General features: G+C 38.3%; 1 pseudogene; it reads left to right on the forward strand.

Annotated features, from left to right (window-relative positions):
• Nucleotides 1-17,721, forward strand: part of LOC114626148 — a 30,000-nt pseudogene that overhangs the window by 6,860 nt on the left and 5,419 nt on the right.

The raw sequence follows: 17,721 nt of genomic DNA on the forward strand, positions 1-17,721 counted from the left end.
GGAATGGTGATGTAACCAGAAGTTCTACAGGATTGCTGTAGCTATACTGGATTTTTTGTTTTTCTGTATGAAGATGATAATTGTCCTTTCAAAGTCTGATAATAATTGTGTTGAAATTTTGAAGGAGATTGCACTGAATGTGTAGATTGCTTTTGGTAGTATGGATATTTTTACTAAGTTAATTTTAGCAATCCATAGGCATGGGAGGTCTTTCCATCTTCTGCTGTCTCCTTCAACTTCTTTCTTCAAAGACTTTAAATTTTTAATCATACAAGTCTTTCACTTGCTTGGTTTGTTATCACTAACCATGAAATATTTTATATTATTTAAGCCTATTGTGGAGAATGTTGTTTCCATGATTTTTTTTCTCAGTCTATTTGATATTTGTATATAGAGAGGCTACTGTTTTTGTTGTGTTGTCATTTTTGAATTAATCTTGTATCCAGTCACTTTGTTGAAAGTGTTTATCAGCTGCAGAAGCTCCCTATTGGTGTTTTAAAAATCACACATATATATTGTCAGGGCATCTGCAAATAATAATACTTTGGCTTCATTTCCAATTGATTTGCTTCAGTTGTGTTAATGCTCTAGCTAAAACTCCCAATACTGTATAGATTGGAGAGAGGGGGCAAATTTTCTTGTTCCTGAGTTTAGTGGTAATGAGGAAACTAAATGAGTTTAGTTCCTCTCCGTTTAACTTCATGTTGACTACAGGCTTGCTGTAAATTGCCTTTAGGTATGTCCGTTATATCCCAAATCTCTCTAGTTCTTTTTATCATGAAGAAATGTTGCATCTAGTCAGTGCCCTTTCTTTGCATTTAATGAGAAGTTTATGGTTTTTTTTTTGTCTTTTGGTTTAATTATATGGTAGATTATTCATATGCTGAATTATCCCTGCATCTCTGGGATGAAGCCTACCTGATCGTGGTGGATTATCTTTTGATGTGTTTTTATGGGCTGTCTGGTCCTGGGCTCTCTTGGTGGGGAGAGTTTGGGCAACTTTTAATGACTGCTTCTATTTCTGGAGAGATTCTAGGTCTATTTAAATTGTTTGTTTGGTCTTGATTTGACTTTGATAAATTGAACCAATTGGAAAAAAGGTCCATTTCTTTTAAATTTTCTAATTTGGTGGAGTACAGGATTTTGAAGTAAGACCGAATGATTTTCTGTATTTCCTCTGTGTCTGTTGTTATGTCCAACTTTTTGCTTCTGATTTCATTACCTTCCATATTCTTTCATTGTCTTTTAGTTAGTTTAAATAAGTGTTTGTGTGTCTTGCTCATTTTCTCAATGAATCAACTCTTTGTTTCACTGGTTTAATTGTTCTCTTTGTTTCTATTTTATTGTTTTCTGCCCTCAGTTTGATTATTCTTTTGTCAACTTTTCATGCATGCATTTACTTCATTTTGTTCTTCCAGGTGTGCTGATAAATTGCTAGTATGAGATTGATCCACATTTTTAAAATGTAAGCACTTAGTGCTATAAACTTTCCTGTTAGTACTGTTTTAGCATGTCCTATAATATTGTGCCTTAATTTTCCCTGAATTCTAAAAAGTCTTTAATTTCTTTCTTTATTGTGTCTTGACCCATTTTTCATTCAGTAGAGTGATATGTCTTCATGAGTTTGTAAGCTTTTTGTTCGTTCTATTGTTAATATTCAGGTTTAATGTGTGGTGGTCTGATAAGATACAGGGAGTTATTTCAATTTTCTTGTATCTATTAAATTTGCTTTGTGAAAGAATATGGGGTCAGGTTTTGAGAAAGTTTCATGAGGTGATGAGCAGGAGGTATACTATTTTGATTTGGGACAGAATGTTCTATAAATACCTAAATATGTTTGGTTCACCTGGTTTATTTTTACTTTTGTTTTTGACTATACCAATTGATTATACAAATATTGATTATATTTATTCACTTTACATCCCTACCACAGCCCCCAGCTCCTGAATAACCCTCAGGCAGCTCCTCTTCTTCTTCCTCCCCCTCTGAGTAGGGGGAGATCCCCCTGTATCACCCCATCTCCATACAGGTCACTGCAGGACTAGGCACACCTTTTCCCACTGAGGTTAGGGAAGGAGACCCAGTTAAGTGAGCAGGATCCACAGGCAGTGAACAGATTTTAGGCACAACTCCTGTTCCAGTTGTTAGGGAACCTGAATGAAAACTGAGCTGCACATCTGCTACATATGTGTGGAGGCTTAGGTCCAGCTCATGCATGCTTTTTAGTTGGTGGTTTAATTTCTGGAAGCCCCCTAGGGTCCCTGTCAATTGACATGGTTGGTCTTCCTGTGGAGCTCACACCCACTCCAGGTCCCTTAATACTTACCCCAATTCTTCCACAAGACTCCCTTAGTTCTGTCTAATTTTTGGCTGTGGGTCTCTGCATCTGTTTCAGTCAGCTTGTGGGTGGAGCTTCTCAAAGGACAGTAATGCTAGCTAGGTTCCTGTGTGCAAGGATAACAGAGTATCAGTAGAGTTAGAGATTAGTTCTTTCCCATGGAATGGGTCTCATTGGTTGATCGTTTACTCTGTCTCTACTCCATCTTTGTTCCCTGTACTTCTTATAGGCAGGACAAATATTAGGTCAAAGGTTTTGTGGGTTGGCTGATGCCCTTATCCCTCTACTGGGATTCCTGCCTGGCTATAGAAGGTGATCCCTCCAGAAGCCTCTCCCATTCCAAGTCTCTGGCTTGTCCCTGAGGTGCTTCCTTGTATTTATCTTCTTTTCCCCAGCTCTCCCACCCTCAACCCTGCTCTATGCATACCTGATTCCCACAACCATTCCCCTCTCCATCTTCTTTACTACCTACTTCCATCTCTTCATTCCCTTCCAATGTCTACTTTTTCCCCCTTCTGAATGAGATTCAAGCAACCTCCCTTGTGCCCTCCTTGTTAGTTAGCTTCTGTGGGTCTGTGGATTGTAGCATGGTTATCCTGTACTTTTATAGCTAATATCCATTTATAAATAAGTACATACCATGCATATCTTTCTGGGTCTGGGTTAGCTTACTCAGGCTAGTTCCATTCATTTGCTTGCAAATGTCATGATGTCCTTGTTTGTAAAAGCTAAGAAGTATTTTGCTGTGTAAATGTACCACAATTTCTTTATTGATTCTTCAGTTGAGGAACATCTAGGTTGTTTCCAGTTTCTGGCTATTATGGATAAAGCTGCTATACACATAGTTGAGCAAGTATCTTTGTGGTATGGTCTTTTGAGATAGGGTTTTTCTGTGTAGCCCTTGCTATCCTGGAATTCAATCTGTAGACCAGGCTGTCCTCAAACTCAGAGATCTCCTTGCCTCTGCCTCCTGCATGGTGGTATTAAAGGTGTACACACCACTGTCCAGCTTTTAATACTTTTTTTGATCCTGTATGTTTAGTGTTTTGATTAAGTGGCAAGGGGATTTTTTTTTTCTGGTACAATTTATTTGGTGTTTTGTATGCTTCTATTTCTTTTATAGGAATTTTCTTCTTTAGGTTAAATTTTTTTCTCTGATTTTGTTGAAAATACTTTCTGGCCCTTCCAGTTGAAGATTATTCTCCTTTCTTTTTAGACTTGATCTTTTCAGAGTGTCCCAGATTTTCTGGATTTTCTTTGTTAGAATTTTTTCTTAGAGATTTTACTTTTTCTTTGACCAATGTATTCATTTGTTCTATTATATCTTCAATGCTTGAGATTCTCTGTACCATCTCTTATATTCTATTTGTGAAGCTTGCCTCTGCAGGCCCATTTTCAGTGCTAAAATTTTCGTTTCTAGAATTCCTTCAGTGTATATTTTCTTTATTTTTTATTTCCATTTTTATTTCTTGAACAGTTTTATTTGTTAACTTTGCTTGTTTGTTTTTATTGGCTTTCTTTTTATATTTTTCTCAGTTTTATTAGTTATTTTATTTATTTACATTTCATATATTATCTCCCTTCCCAGTTTCCCCTCCACAACCTCCCTATCCCCTCCTCCCTCTATCTGCCTCTATGGGAATGCTCCTCCACCCGCCCACCCTCTACTGCCTCAGTGCCCTAGCATTCCCCTATCTTGGGTTATCAAGCTTCCACAGGACCAAGGGTCTCCACTCCCAGCAATGCCAGATAAGGCAGTCCTCTGCTACATATCCAGCTGGAGCCATGGGTCCTCCCCTGTGTCTGCTTTGGTTTAGTCCCTGGGAGCTTTAGGACGTTTGGTTGGTTGATACTGTTTTTCAGCTCCTACAGTCCTTGCCCTCACTTCTCCAATGGAGTCCCTGTGTTCAGTCCAAAGTTTGGTTGTTAATGTCTTTCCTGTGGGGTCCTGGGAACTTCTTGGGTCCCTGGCATCTGAGTATTTCTAGTGGCTACCCCACGTTCTCCCACCCCCACTGCTACAGACCTACTTTCAGTCCCCGACCCTCTGTACTTCTCCCCATCCCCTCCCAGATCTGAAATGCCTCCCTTTCCATCCTCCTCTCTCTCCCTCCCAGATCCCTCTCTCTCTCTCTCTCTACTTCCCAAAGATTATTCTCTTCCCTCTACTGATTAGGACTGTAGCATCCAAACTTCCGTTGTGATCTTCTTTCTTCTTGGGTTTCATATGGTCTGTATGTTGTATCAAGGGCATTCTGAGCGTCTTTTTGGCTACTATCCACTTATCAGTGAGTATATACCATGTGTGTTCTTTAGTGACTAGATTATCTCACTCAGGATGATTTTTTCAAGTTTCATCCATTTGCCTGTAAATTCTGTGCAATCATGGTTTTTAATAGTTGAGTAGTACTCAAAAGTGTAAACGTACCGTACTTTTTGTATCGATGCTTCTGTTGAGGGACATCTGGGTTGTTTCCAGCATCTGACTATTATAAATAATGTTGCTATGAACATAGTGGAGCATGTGTCCTTGTTTTATGTTGGAACATCTTTTGGGTATATGCTTAGGTGTAGCCGCCTACAGCCACGAGTAGAACGGGTTCACCTGGAAAGAGGGCTGGGAAGGAAAGGGGGACGGAGAGCGAGAAAAGATGAAGCCAAGACAAAGTTCTCTGATCAAGGCTCGCTGGTTTAGTGTTAAGCTTTCAATTTAAAGGGAAAGACCCCGCCCGAACCCTTCCAGTGAGATGAGTGGGATAATCGGTTCTTGGTCACTGGTCATGGCCGGAGATGTCTCAAGGCAAGCCCAGGGGCAGTTCTTCTTTCAAGTTCCTGTAGCAGGATCTATGTGCAGCCAAGGTGGGTGACTCCACCTAGGTGTCTATTGATATGCAGCCAAGGTGGTTAGTTCCACCTAGGTCCTATTATCTGGTCTCTTGTGGTAAACAAAGTCTGCTCAAGGCTGGAGGAAGGGCACATTAAGGAGTGGTATAGCTGGGTCCTTAGGTAATACTATGTCCAATTTTTGGAGGAAACACCAGACTGATTTCCAGAGTGGTTGTACCAGCTTGCAGTCTCACCAACAATGAAGGAGTGTTCCTCTTTCTCCACATCCTCACCAGGATCTGCTGTCACCTGAGATTTTGACCTTAGCCATTCTGACTGGTGTGAGGTGGAATCTCAGGGTTGTTTGATTTGCATTTCTCTGATGAGGAAGGATGTTGAACATTTCTTTAAGCGCTTCTCAGCTATTTGATATTCCTCAATTGAGAATTCCTTGTTTATCTCTGTATCCCATTGTTAATAGGGTTATTTGGTTCTCTGGTCTAACTTCTTGAGTTCTTAGTATATATTGGATATTAGTCCTCTATCAGATGTAGGGTTGGTAAAGATCTTTTTGCAATCTGTGCATAGCCATTTTGTCATATTGATAGTGTCCTTTGCCTTACAGAAGCTTTTCAATTTTATGAAGTCCCATTTGTCAATTCTTGGTCTTAGAGCATAAGTCATTGGTGTTCTGTTCAAGAAAATTTCCCCTGTGCCAATGTGTTCAAAGTTCTTTCTCACTTTTCTTTTCTATTAGATTTAGTGTATCTGGTTTTATGTGGAGGTCCTTGATTCACTTGGACTTGAGCTTTGTACAAGAAGATAAGAATGGGTCAATTTGCATTCTACATGCGGACTGCCAGTTTAACCAGCACCATTTGTTGAAAATGCTGTCTTTTTTTCCACTAGATGGTTTTGGGTCCTTTGTCAAAAATCAAGTGACCATAGGTGTGTGGGTTCATTTCTGGGTCTTCAATTCTATTCCATTGTTCTACCTGTCTGTCTCTGTACCAATAACATGTGGCAGTTTTGATCACTATTGCTCGGTAGTATAGCTTGAAGTCAGGGATGGTGATTCCTCTAGAATTTCTTTTATTGTTGAGAATGTTTTTTGATAGCCTGAGTTTTATGTTATTCCAGATCAATTTGAGAATTGCTCTTTCTATCTCCATAAAGAATTGAGTTGGAATTTTTATGGGTATTATTTTGAATGGGTAGATTGCATTTGGTAAGATGGCCATTTTTATTCTGTTACTTCTGTCCATCCATGAGCTTGGAAGATCTTTCCACCTTCTGAGGTCTTCTTCAATGTCTTTGTTCAGAGACTTGAAGTTCTTGTCATACAGATCTTCCACGTGCTTGATTAGCATCACACTTAGCATTTCACATTATTTCTGACCATGTCATTCCCTTAATTTCTTTTTCAGTGATTTATCCGTTGAATAGAGGAAAGCTACTGATTTGTTTGAGCTAATGTATCCAGCCACTTTGCTGAAGTTTTTATCAGCTGTAGGAGCTCTCCTGTGGATTTTTTGGGTCACTTATGTATAGTATCATATCATCTACAAATAATGATATCTGTACTTCCTTCTTTCCAATTTGTATTTCTTTGATCTCCTTTTGTTGCTTAATTGCTCTGGCTAGAACTTCAAGTATTATATTAAATAGAGGGAGAGTGGGCAGCATTGTCTTGTCCATGATTTCAGTAGGATTGTTTCATGTTTCTTTCCATTTAGTTTGACGTTGGCTATTGGCTTGTTGTATATTGCTCTTATTATATTTAGTTGTGGACCTTGAATTCCTATTTTCTCCAATAATTTTAGCATGAAGGGGTGTTATTTTGTTAAAGGCTTTTTTAGCATCTAATGAGATGATCATGTATTTCTTTCCTTTGAGTTTGTTTATATAGTGGATTACGTTGATGAATTTCCATATATTGAACCATCCCTGCATCCCTAGGATGAAGTCTACTTTTTCATGGTTCGTGATCATTCTGCTGTGTTCTTGGATTCAGTTTGCAAGAAGTTTATTGAGTAGTTTTGCATCAATATTCATGAGGGAAATTGGTCTGAAGTTCTCTTTCTTGAATCTTTGTGTGGCTTAGGTGTTAGTGTAACTGTGGCTTCATATAAGGTATTAGGCAGTGTTTCTTATGTTTATAGTTTATGGAATAATTTGAGAAGTATTGGTATTAGGTCTTCTTTGCAGATCTGATAGAATTCTGCATTGAAACCATTTGGTCCTGGGAATTTTTTGGTTGGGAGACTTGTAATGACATCTTCTATTTCCTTACAGGTTATAGGACTGTTTAGATGGGTCACCTGCTCTTGATTTAACTTTGGTATTTGGCATCTGTCTAGACAATCATCCATTTCATCTAAATTTTCCAGTTTTGTTGAGTAGAGGCTTTTGTAATAGGATTGGATACTTTTTTGAATTTCTTCAGTTTCTGTTGTTATGTCTTCACATTCATTTTTGATTTCATTAATTTGGATACTGTCTCTGTGCCTTCTGGTTATTCTGGCTAGGGGTTTATCTATCTTGTTTATTTTCTCAAAGAACCAGCTACTGGTTTTGTTAATTCTGTGTACAGCTCTCTTTGTTTCTACTTGGTTGATTTCAGCCCCAAGTTTGATTATTTCCTGCCATCTTCTCCTCTTTGGTGTATTTCCTTGTTTTTGTTCTATTGCTTTCAGATGTACTGTTAAGCTGCTAATGTATGCTCTCTCCAATTTTTCTTTATGGAAGCACTCAGTGGTATGAGTTTTCCTCTTAGCATTGCTTTCATAGTGTCCCATAAGTTTGGGTATGTTGTGCCTTCGTTTTCATTAAATTCTAAAAAGTCCTTAATTTATTTCTTCCTTGATCAAACTGTCATTGAGTAGAGAGTTGTTCAGCTTCCATGTGTATATGGGATTCTAGTATTTTTGTTGTTGCCTTAGTCTGTGGTGATCTGATAGGATGCATGGGATTATTTCAATCTTCTTGTATCTGTTGAGGCTTGCTTTGTGTTAGATTATATGATCAATTTTGGAGAAGGTATCATGAGGTGCTGAGAAGAAGGTATATTCTTTTGTTTTAGGATGAAATGTTCTGTAGATATCTATTAAGTTCATTTGGTTCATAACTTCTGTTAGTTTCACTGTGTCTATGTTTAGTTTCTGTTTCCATGATTTGTCCATTGGTGAGAATGGGGTGTTAAAGTCTCCTACTATTATCATGTGAGGTACAATATGCACTTTGACCTTTAGTAATGTTTCTTTTATGTATTTGGGTGCCCTTGCATTTGGAACATAGATATTCAGAATTGAGAGTTTCTTTTTGTGGATTTTTCTTTGGTGATTATGTAATGTCTCTTCCCATCTTTTTTGATAACTTTTGGTTGAAAGTCTATTTTATTGGATAATAGAATTGCTACACCAGCTTGTTTACTGGGACCATTTGCCTGGAACAATTTTTCCAGCCTTTTTCTGTGAGGTAATATCTGACTTTTTCACTGAAATGTGTTTCCTGTATGCAGCAAAATGCTGGGTTCTGTTTTCGTATGCAGCCTGCTAGTCTATTTCTTTTTATTGGCAAATTGAGTCCATTAATGTTTAGAGATATTAAGCAATGATTGTTACTTCTTGTTATTTTTGTTGTTAGAGGTAGAGTTATGCTTGTGTGGCTCTCCTCTTTTGAGTTTGTTGTGAGATTAGTTTCTTGCTTTTTCTTGGGTGTACTTTCCCTCCCTGTGTTGGAGTTTTCCTTATCTTGTCCTCCATAGGGCTGAATTGGTGAAAAGATGTTGTTTAAATTTGGTTTTGTTATGGAATATTGTGGTTTATCACTCTAAGGTACTTGAGAGTTTTGCTGGATATAATACCCTGGGCTGGGATTTTTGTTCACTTAGGGTTTGTATGACATCTGCCCAAGATATGGCTTTCATAGTCTCTGTTGAGAAGTCTGGTGTAATTGTGATGGGTCTCCTTTTATATGTTATTTGACCTTTTTCCCTTACGATTTTCAATATTCTTTCTTTGTTCTGTACTTCTTGTGTTTTAATTATTATGTGATGGGAGGAATTTCTTCTCTGGTCCCTTCTGTTTGGTTTTCTGTAGGCTTCTTGTATGTTTATAGGCATCTCTTTCTTTAGTTAAGGAAATTTTCTTCTATAATTTTGTTGAAGTTGTTAGCTGGCCCTTTGGGTTGAGAATCTTCATTGTCTTCTATACCTATTCTTCTTAGGTTAGGTCTTTTCATTGTGTTCTGGATTTCTTGAATGCTTTGAGTTAGCAGTTCTTTGATTTTTGTATTCTCTTTGACTGCTGTGTCAATGTCTTCTGGGGTATCTTCTATGCCTGAGATTCTCTCTTCTATCTCTTATATTCTGTTGGTGATGCTTTCATTTGTGACTCCTTATCTCTTTCCTAGTTTCTCTATCTCCAAGGTTGTCTTCCTTTGTGTTTTCTTTAATGTTTCTATTTCCATTTTTAGATCCTGGACAGTTTTGTTCAATTTCTTTACGTGTTTGATTGTGTTTTCCTATATTTCTTTAAGATTTATTTGTTTCCTCTTAAAGGGCTTCTACTTTATTTTTTAACCTGTTTTCTCCTATATTTCTTTGAGTTATTTCTGTCCTTCTTAAATTCCTATTTCATATTCATGGGATGGAATTTTAGGTCTTAATCTTGGTTTTTCGGTGTGAGTATCCAGGGCTTGGTGTTGTGGGAGAACTATGTTCTGATGTTGCCAAGTAGTATTTGTTTCTGTTGCTTATGTTCTTGTGCTTACCTCTCACCATCTAGTTATCTCTAGTGCTAATTGCCGTTGCTGTCTCTGGAGTCTGTCCCTCTTGTGATTCTCAGAGTGCAAGGGTCTCCATCATTCTGTGATTCTGTGATCCTGTGATCCTGAGATCTTGGGTGTGTCAGGGCACCTGGGAGTCAAGCTGCCTCTGTAATCTTAAAATCCTGGTGTGATCAAGCTCCTGAGATCATGTTGTGTTAGAGCTTCTGGGAGTCAAGATTTTTCTGGGTGTTGCGGGAGTGAGTGAGTAGTCAGAGACCTGTGTCTGCACTGGAGACAGGTGCAAGCTGGAAGGAACCCTTGCCTCTGGCTGGTCAGGGGTTTGTGTTTCTCTGGTTCATGTGGGGGTCCCAGTTATGCCAGGTGTTGGGAAAGATGTTGTGACCTGAACTGTGCTCTTGAGTGTGTCAGAGCTTCAGTGATCCTGGGTATGTCTCATCTCCTGGGAGTCAAGCTTTCACTGTGATCCTGTGGTCCTATGATTCCGGGCACATCAGAGCACTTTTGATACTGGGTGTTTCAGTGCACCTGGGAGTTGGCCTCCCTTTGGGTGTTGAGGAGTGTGTCCAGAGCCAGCACCCCAGATCTGCTCTGGGTCAGGTTCAAGCAGGAAGGAACCCATGTCACTGGCTGGATGGGGCTTCTTGCATCCCTGGATCCTGGAGGTCCCAGTTACTCTGGGTGTTGGGCCAATGTTGTGGCCACCTGCGATCCTGGGCATTTCTGAGCACCTGAGAGTAGGGCTCACACTTGATGTTTTAGAAGTGTGTGCAGAGTCAGCACCCTAGGTCTGCTCCGGGCATAGGTTCCTTTTCTTGGCTTTCTTTAATGTGTTTATTTTCTCCAACGGTTTGTGCTTCTTGGCTTTCTTTGAGGGAGTTATTCCTTTCCTCCAATTGTTTGTTTTTGTTTCACTGGATTTTGCTAAGTGATTTATTCCTCTCTAAGATCCTCTCTAAGGATCTCTATCGTCTTCACATAGTTGGCTTTATGTTTTTTCTTGTGTTTCAGCTATGCTAGAAGATTGAGGTCCTGTTGTGGTAGGATAACTAGGCTTCAGTGGAGACATATTGGCTTAGTTGTTATAGATTGAGTTCTTATAGGGCATCTAGGTGTCTGAAATTGGGGTGACTATAGGTCTAGGTGCTAATTTCTGAGTTTGTCTTGCCTGGGTGAGTGTTTTTTCCCTTAGTTTCTGCTTTGACTGTAGAATTTCACTGGAGAGTATGTTTGTTGTGTGTTGCTTGATTTTCTGGCTTGCAAAACTGGTGGACTTAAGGGGACTACATGCTGGTATTGGAGTCCTGGGAAGGGAGTTAAGGAGGAGATTGTTATTGTGATAAGCAAGACCATGAGTATTGTATCTGTATAACAGAGAGTAGGGAAGCCCACCTGACCTTCTGGTAGGCATGTCCTGTTCTTGAGCAGTGTGTATCTCCCCGAGGTGGGGGATGGGATACAGCAGAGAGGTAGTAAGTCTGGCCTGTCATCTACTGATACCTTTTTACACATTTTAATCTCTCTCTCTCTATTTGTTTTCCAGTTTTCAAAAGTGTATGGCCCTGTGTTCACTCTGTACTTGGGCAGGAAGCCCACTGTGGTGTTGCATGGCTATGAAGCTGTGAAAGAAGCCTTGATTGATCATGGAGAGGAATTTGCTGGAAGAGGAGTCTTTCCAGTGTCTCATAAGTTTCAGACAAACTGTGGTAATGAAGAGACTGGACAGCCAGCTCCTGCACTCTCACCACTCACAAAGCTCCCTGTGCCTCAGCACTACCTTGATGCTTGCATAAGCTTCCCCTCACCCTCCTTGCTGTTTTCTGCCTGTCACCTGACCTTTCAGATGAGGCACATTCTGGCAACAAAATAGGCCTATCCCCATTTCAAAGTGGCACTCCCTAATGAAACCTTTCTCCTGTTAATGGCAAGTGCCAGCTTGAGAACAGATAAACAGCAACAACTCTCAGCCACCATGTCACCGAGGCTGGCACCCTCTCTGATGGATGGCTAAGCACTTCCCAATTCAGGTGCTCACTGTCCTTGGGAAAAGCAAAAGACCAAACATTTTTGTAGAGATAAGCGCCATACTTTCGGGCAATTAAGCATTTTCAAAAAGCTGTCACCAGTTAGTAAAAACACTAGTCCCTGATAGTACCATAAAAGCCAAAAGAGCTTCCCTCTCCAGTTGTGCGATCCTGCCCACTGCCAAAACAAATGGTATTATGTTTGAGAGATGACTTCCCTTATCACCTTCCCTGTCACCTAACTCTGAAACCCCAGAATCTGCCTGTGTATAGAAATTTCAAGTCTCTAGACATGGCATTGCAATCCTGCCCTGTGTAGTGGGAATGGATTGTGATCCATACCAGGTTTATATGTTAAAGACTCTTTTGTCTCACTACATCAGATTGGTAATTTTTTGAGCTCTTCTGAGAATCCCAAGATCTGGGCATAACAGTAAATGTCCATGTACCAATATGTCAATGTGCCTAAGTGTCCATGCATCCAACTGTACTCATGCACCTATGTGTTCATGTATGTGTTTTGGATAGTGGTCCTAGGAAATATAAGGATGGAAAGCAGACTTGAAACTTGTTCAATCCCAGCTTGGGTTTTAGTGTGGCAGCCCCTCACTGCACCTGTATCTGGGAACTTCCTACTCATCTATGCTCTTCCTTTTAGGAGTTGTTTTCAGCAGTGGAAAAACCTGGAAAGAGATTAGACGATTCTCACTCATGACTCTGAGAAACTTTGGGATGGGGAAGAGGAGCATTGAGGACCGAGTTCAAGAGGAGGCTAAATGTCTTGTAGATGAGTTGAGGAAAACCAATGGTGGGTGTCACTCATCTTAGACTTCTATCTTTTTATGAGATCCTCAAGACATTTTGAGACTAGCTAGAGCTTTCATTCTATGTTTTGCCTCAGTCTTCATATGGAAAGTGTGATTTGTAGAGAAAATAGGAGAGCTTATATATCTGTGATGCTTGTTTTATGTTGGGACTGTGTCTGTTGTAGAAAGTCTAAGCCATCAATGAATGTCAATCTTCTCCAACCGTTTTGTTTTCAAGTAAAAAAGTGATTACCTGACTCTTTTTTTGTGAGCTTATTTTCTGACTAACTAAGGGTGATAATTTCCATTAGTATAAATATTAACTTCATTAGCAAACATGTTGCATGTAATCACAGCATCATATTTGTATAGAAAAGGAACCACAAAGTACAATTGTCTTTAATTGTACTATGTTGTACAACTGACATGTGCTACATCCATGCATAAAATTCTGACAGAATATTGCTGTGAATCACATTTGTTATTTGGCTATATCTTAATAAAGATTTATCAGTTCATGGTCTTTTGAAAGCATAGCATAATTTATTAAAGATAGAATAAATTACTTATTTTTATGCTGTTGATTTATATTTTTGACTAAATGTGTGTGATCACATGATTTTAAAAATTAATATTCAATTATCAGTGATGTATACAGCTAGGCTTCATTATTGGCTCCATCTTCATTTTTTTATCTCATTTCCCTTTATTTGCTGTATTAGAGATTACAAATTTATGGCAATAATTGTTTTCTCCCACTCTCAGGTTTACAAACATTTTTAAGTACTTGTCACAGTGAAACGTGATCTTGTTTTTGAATGCTGTCTTTCACATTAAGTAATAGAAGAGAAAAAAAATCAGATTTCTTCTTTGTGTCACACATACATCTGTTCTTCTTAAGTAAACTTTATTTTGTCCTCAGACATAACACAATATTTATTGATACAACATTTCCAGCAATGCTATAGTGTTTCAAGCACATGAAATTTGAATGACTAACTCAATTTCTTATTATCTAATGTCCTAGTACTTATCCAAAGTACTTTTTAAAATTTTTTTTGTTTTGTTTGCTTTTTTCAGTTTATTTTTCTTTCTTTCGAGACAGGGTTTCTCTGTGTAGCCCTGGCTGTCCTGGAACTCACTCTGCAGACCAGGCTAGCCTGGAACTCTCGAACTCAGAAACCTGCCTGCCTCTGCCTCCCAAGTGCTGGGATTAAAGGGGTGTGCCACCACCACCTGGCCCAAAGTACTTTTGATTCAAGTTATTTTTATCCTAGGTTTTGAGTTTTCTAAGTGCCTTAGTGATTTGATTATAGAGTCCTCCTCAAAGAATACATAAATGTCAAAATGTAATAATGTTAAGGAATGATGGATATGTTAGTCACTTCTGTTGCTGTAATAAAATACCCAACAAAAACATCTGAAGGATGGTAATTTGGGATTATAGTTTTTGGTTATAACCTATCATGATAGAATCTCACAGAAGAAGAACTTGAATCACTTCCTAGTTAATTCGTGGTCCCTGGCGCATATGCTGCAGAGGACTACCTTATCTGTCTTCAGTGGGAGAGGATGGGCTTAATCCTGTACAGATGATGCCCCAGGAAAGGGAGATGCTGAGGGGGATGAGGTGGAAGTGGGGGGGTATGTAAGTGGGGAGGGTAAGTGGGTAGGGGAGTACCCTCTTAGAAGCAAAGGGGAGGGGAGATGGAGTTAAGAACTTTGGGAAGGGGGATGGGAAGGGGGCACGATTTGGAATGTAAATAAATAAAATAATTTATATGAATACAAATAAATATGGAGTACAATAATGAGAACAATGCTCCTGCTTCGCCGACTCCCTTCAATTTATGCACTCCAGCACCTAAGCCTATGGAATGGTGCTAATCAGTGGGATGTGTCTTCCCACTCTACTGACATGTCCAGAAGCTCTTCTTCCTGGTGATGTGAGAGCCTGTCATACTGATAATCAATATTAAGCACCTTAGACATTTAACTTCTTTGATTATTATTTATTTATTTTATTTATAAAAGCACACTCTAGCTCTATTCAGACACACACAAGAAGAGTGTATCAGATCCCATTACAGATGGTGTGAGCCACCATGTGGTTGCTGGGAATTGAACTCAGGACCTCTGGAAGAACAGTCAGTACTCTTAACCACTGAGCCATCGCTTCAGCCCCATTTAGCTCCTTTTTAAATGAAGGGAAAATTATAGGTGGCTTTTAGACATAGAAGAAAGAATTAAAACTTTACCTATTTTTTTTTTTTACTTTTGTTTGCTTTCTTTTGCAGGCATATTTCAAACAATAGTTCTCATCTTAACTTTACTCTAAGAAATCAATTTCATATTTAATGCTTATTTATACAATTTTCATGTCACATAACAAAGATGTGTTTCATTTTCACATTAGTTTCCACAATACATGAACTTGACACAATCTCTATTTACTGTATTCTACTGGCTAAAAACATGAATCTTTTAACTGCTACATGTAAGTGTTTCTAGGTTCCAGTAATTTCACCTTGCCTTTTTTAAAGCAGGATGCCTTTTCTCTTTTTTTTTTTGTTCTTTGAGAAGTTTGTACAGTGCATTTTGATCATACTCATCCTCAAAGGATGAGTATCCCCATACCTATACTGCCTTCCTCTCCCATTCAACTTTGTACTGTGTTGTTTAGAGGCTTAACAAACAGACACGACTAACTTCTAGCTTTGGATTGCTGAAGATTGGCAAAATCTTTTTTTACCCTTTCAAAAGAGCAGACACTGTGTGAAAGGCCAGATATGAGATGAAAACTGAGCATACTTAAATTCATGAATTAGATGGAAGGCCAGATTAGTGAACTTATATTAAATATCAAAATGTTGCACAGGTACAGTCCTTACTGTTATGTCTATCAGGCTCTGTGTGGGTAAGACTTGCTTAAATTGTCATCAGTTTCTTTATTTGCCAAGAGATATCATTTTAATACGCACACATATATTTCAGTAGCATTTTACAGTTTTTCCCAATTCTTCAGGCTCACCCTGTGATCCCACCTTCATCCTGGGCTGTGCTCCTTGCAATGTCATCTGCTCCATTGTTTTCCAGAATCGTTTTGATTATAAAGATCAAGAATTTCTTAAATTTATGGACATCTTAAATGAAAATGTAGAGATTCTGAGTTCTCCTTGGATTCAGGTGAGTTCAAGTTTCTTTCTTTAAAAACAACAAAACAAAAAAAAAACAAAAGAAAACAAAACAAACACCAACCACTTAGAGATATAGGTGTCATGAAATTCCAAAATATTCTTTACAGAAATGAAGGCTTAACTGTAGGCTGTTAGAACACTGTTCACTGATTTTCTATTAAGCCTTAAATCATTTTCTCTGTAAATTAACAGATTAGTGCTTAGAAGATACCTACATAACTCAGTAGACATTTATTTCATGGTTGAAATCTTCTGTTACAACAAGGCTTTGGCTCCATCAAATATTTTAGATACCTGGTCATTAAAACACTTAGCAGAAACATCATAATTTGCAGTGAGAATATTTTCTTCAAGTAAAGACAGCATTTGGGATTGAAACTGCTAGGAACCCTGGAGTACAGCACTGGTATTTAATTAACAATTGACATCTTAAGTAGCCATATAGTTGGCATAGGCATGAAAAAATATGAGTGATTTATGGGCCCTGTCAAAATTTCCCTATGCTGAGTTGGCATATCTTACAGTTTGTCTAAATGCTCTTTGTATGGTCTTGAAGAAATCATCTAGCTGGTTTGCAGAGGTTCACAATTGTAATTCAAGAATCCTTGAGACTTTCCCTGCTATAATTCTTATTCTGTCCTTCCATAGACATTTTTACAGGCAAAAAGAATTTCTATATAAAACATAAATTCACTCATCCAGATGGATGATATATTACTTATATTTGTGTTTATTCTTCCTTATCAAGGTGTACTATACAGTACACATATGTACATTCTGTGTTTTAAGCTTCTATCATTTTCTTTTGTAGATTTGCAATAATTTTCCTGCTATCATTGATTACCTACCAGGAAAACACAGAAAATTACATAAAAATTTTGCCTTTGCAAAAGATTACTTTTTGGCAAAAGTAATACAGCATCAAGAGTCACTGGATATTAACAATCCTCGGGATTTTATTGATTGTTTCCTGATCAAAATGGAGCAGGTAAAGTGATAATAAAACTCCAATTTAGTTATTTGACTGCTTGAGCATTTTTTTGTCCCATGAATTGTCTGTGATTACAGGGATGTTTAAATGGTTCAGACCAGCACTGTTTGAGAAGTGCTTCATGTAACTAATGTGTACATGAATTTTCAGTAAGCATTCCAGACAATACAAAGTTCAGTAATTTGACTATATTGACCCTATTTTTAGAGAAAAATAACCTTGATAAAGAGTCATATAATGCAATGGGTCCATCAAATGGAAACATTTCCAAAATTCTCAGAAAAATGTCATGCCATAATATAAAGACGAATGCTGTCTTTGTAGATAATGCATGGAAACTTAGAAAAGCAGCTCAAGATAGCCAGACTACCCACAACATCTGAAGATTGAATCTTAAAATATCAAATCTTAAAACATTAGTTGTGTACAGGCGAGGGACTTTCAGATGAATTCTAAGGTGTAGGCGGTGGTTTGAGAAGGAAATAGTGCCAAGCTCAAAAGATACCTTAACTAGTTGTAACTTCAAGGGAATTGACATGGATGTGGAATTGTGGATTGATGTCTATCAGGCACCTGTATGAATAAATGCTTCTGTCATGGCTCCATTTTGTTGAAAAGCCTCTTATTTTCATTGAATGCTGTTGGCATTCATCATAAATGTGAGGTGGTCTTTGTTTGTTTTGTTAGCTCTCCATTCTGATCCACTGAACTGTACCTTTATGCTAGCTGTGTAATGGATTTGCTATCCTTA

The sequence above is a fragment of the Grammomys surdaster genome, unplaced genomic scaffold, assembly GCF_004785775.1.
Source record: "Grammomys surdaster isolate TR1022 unplaced genomic scaffold, NIH_TR_1.0 229, whole genome shotgun sequence".
Taxonomy (NCBI): Eukaryota; Metazoa; Chordata; class Mammalia; order Rodentia; family Muridae; genus Grammomys; species Grammomys surdaster.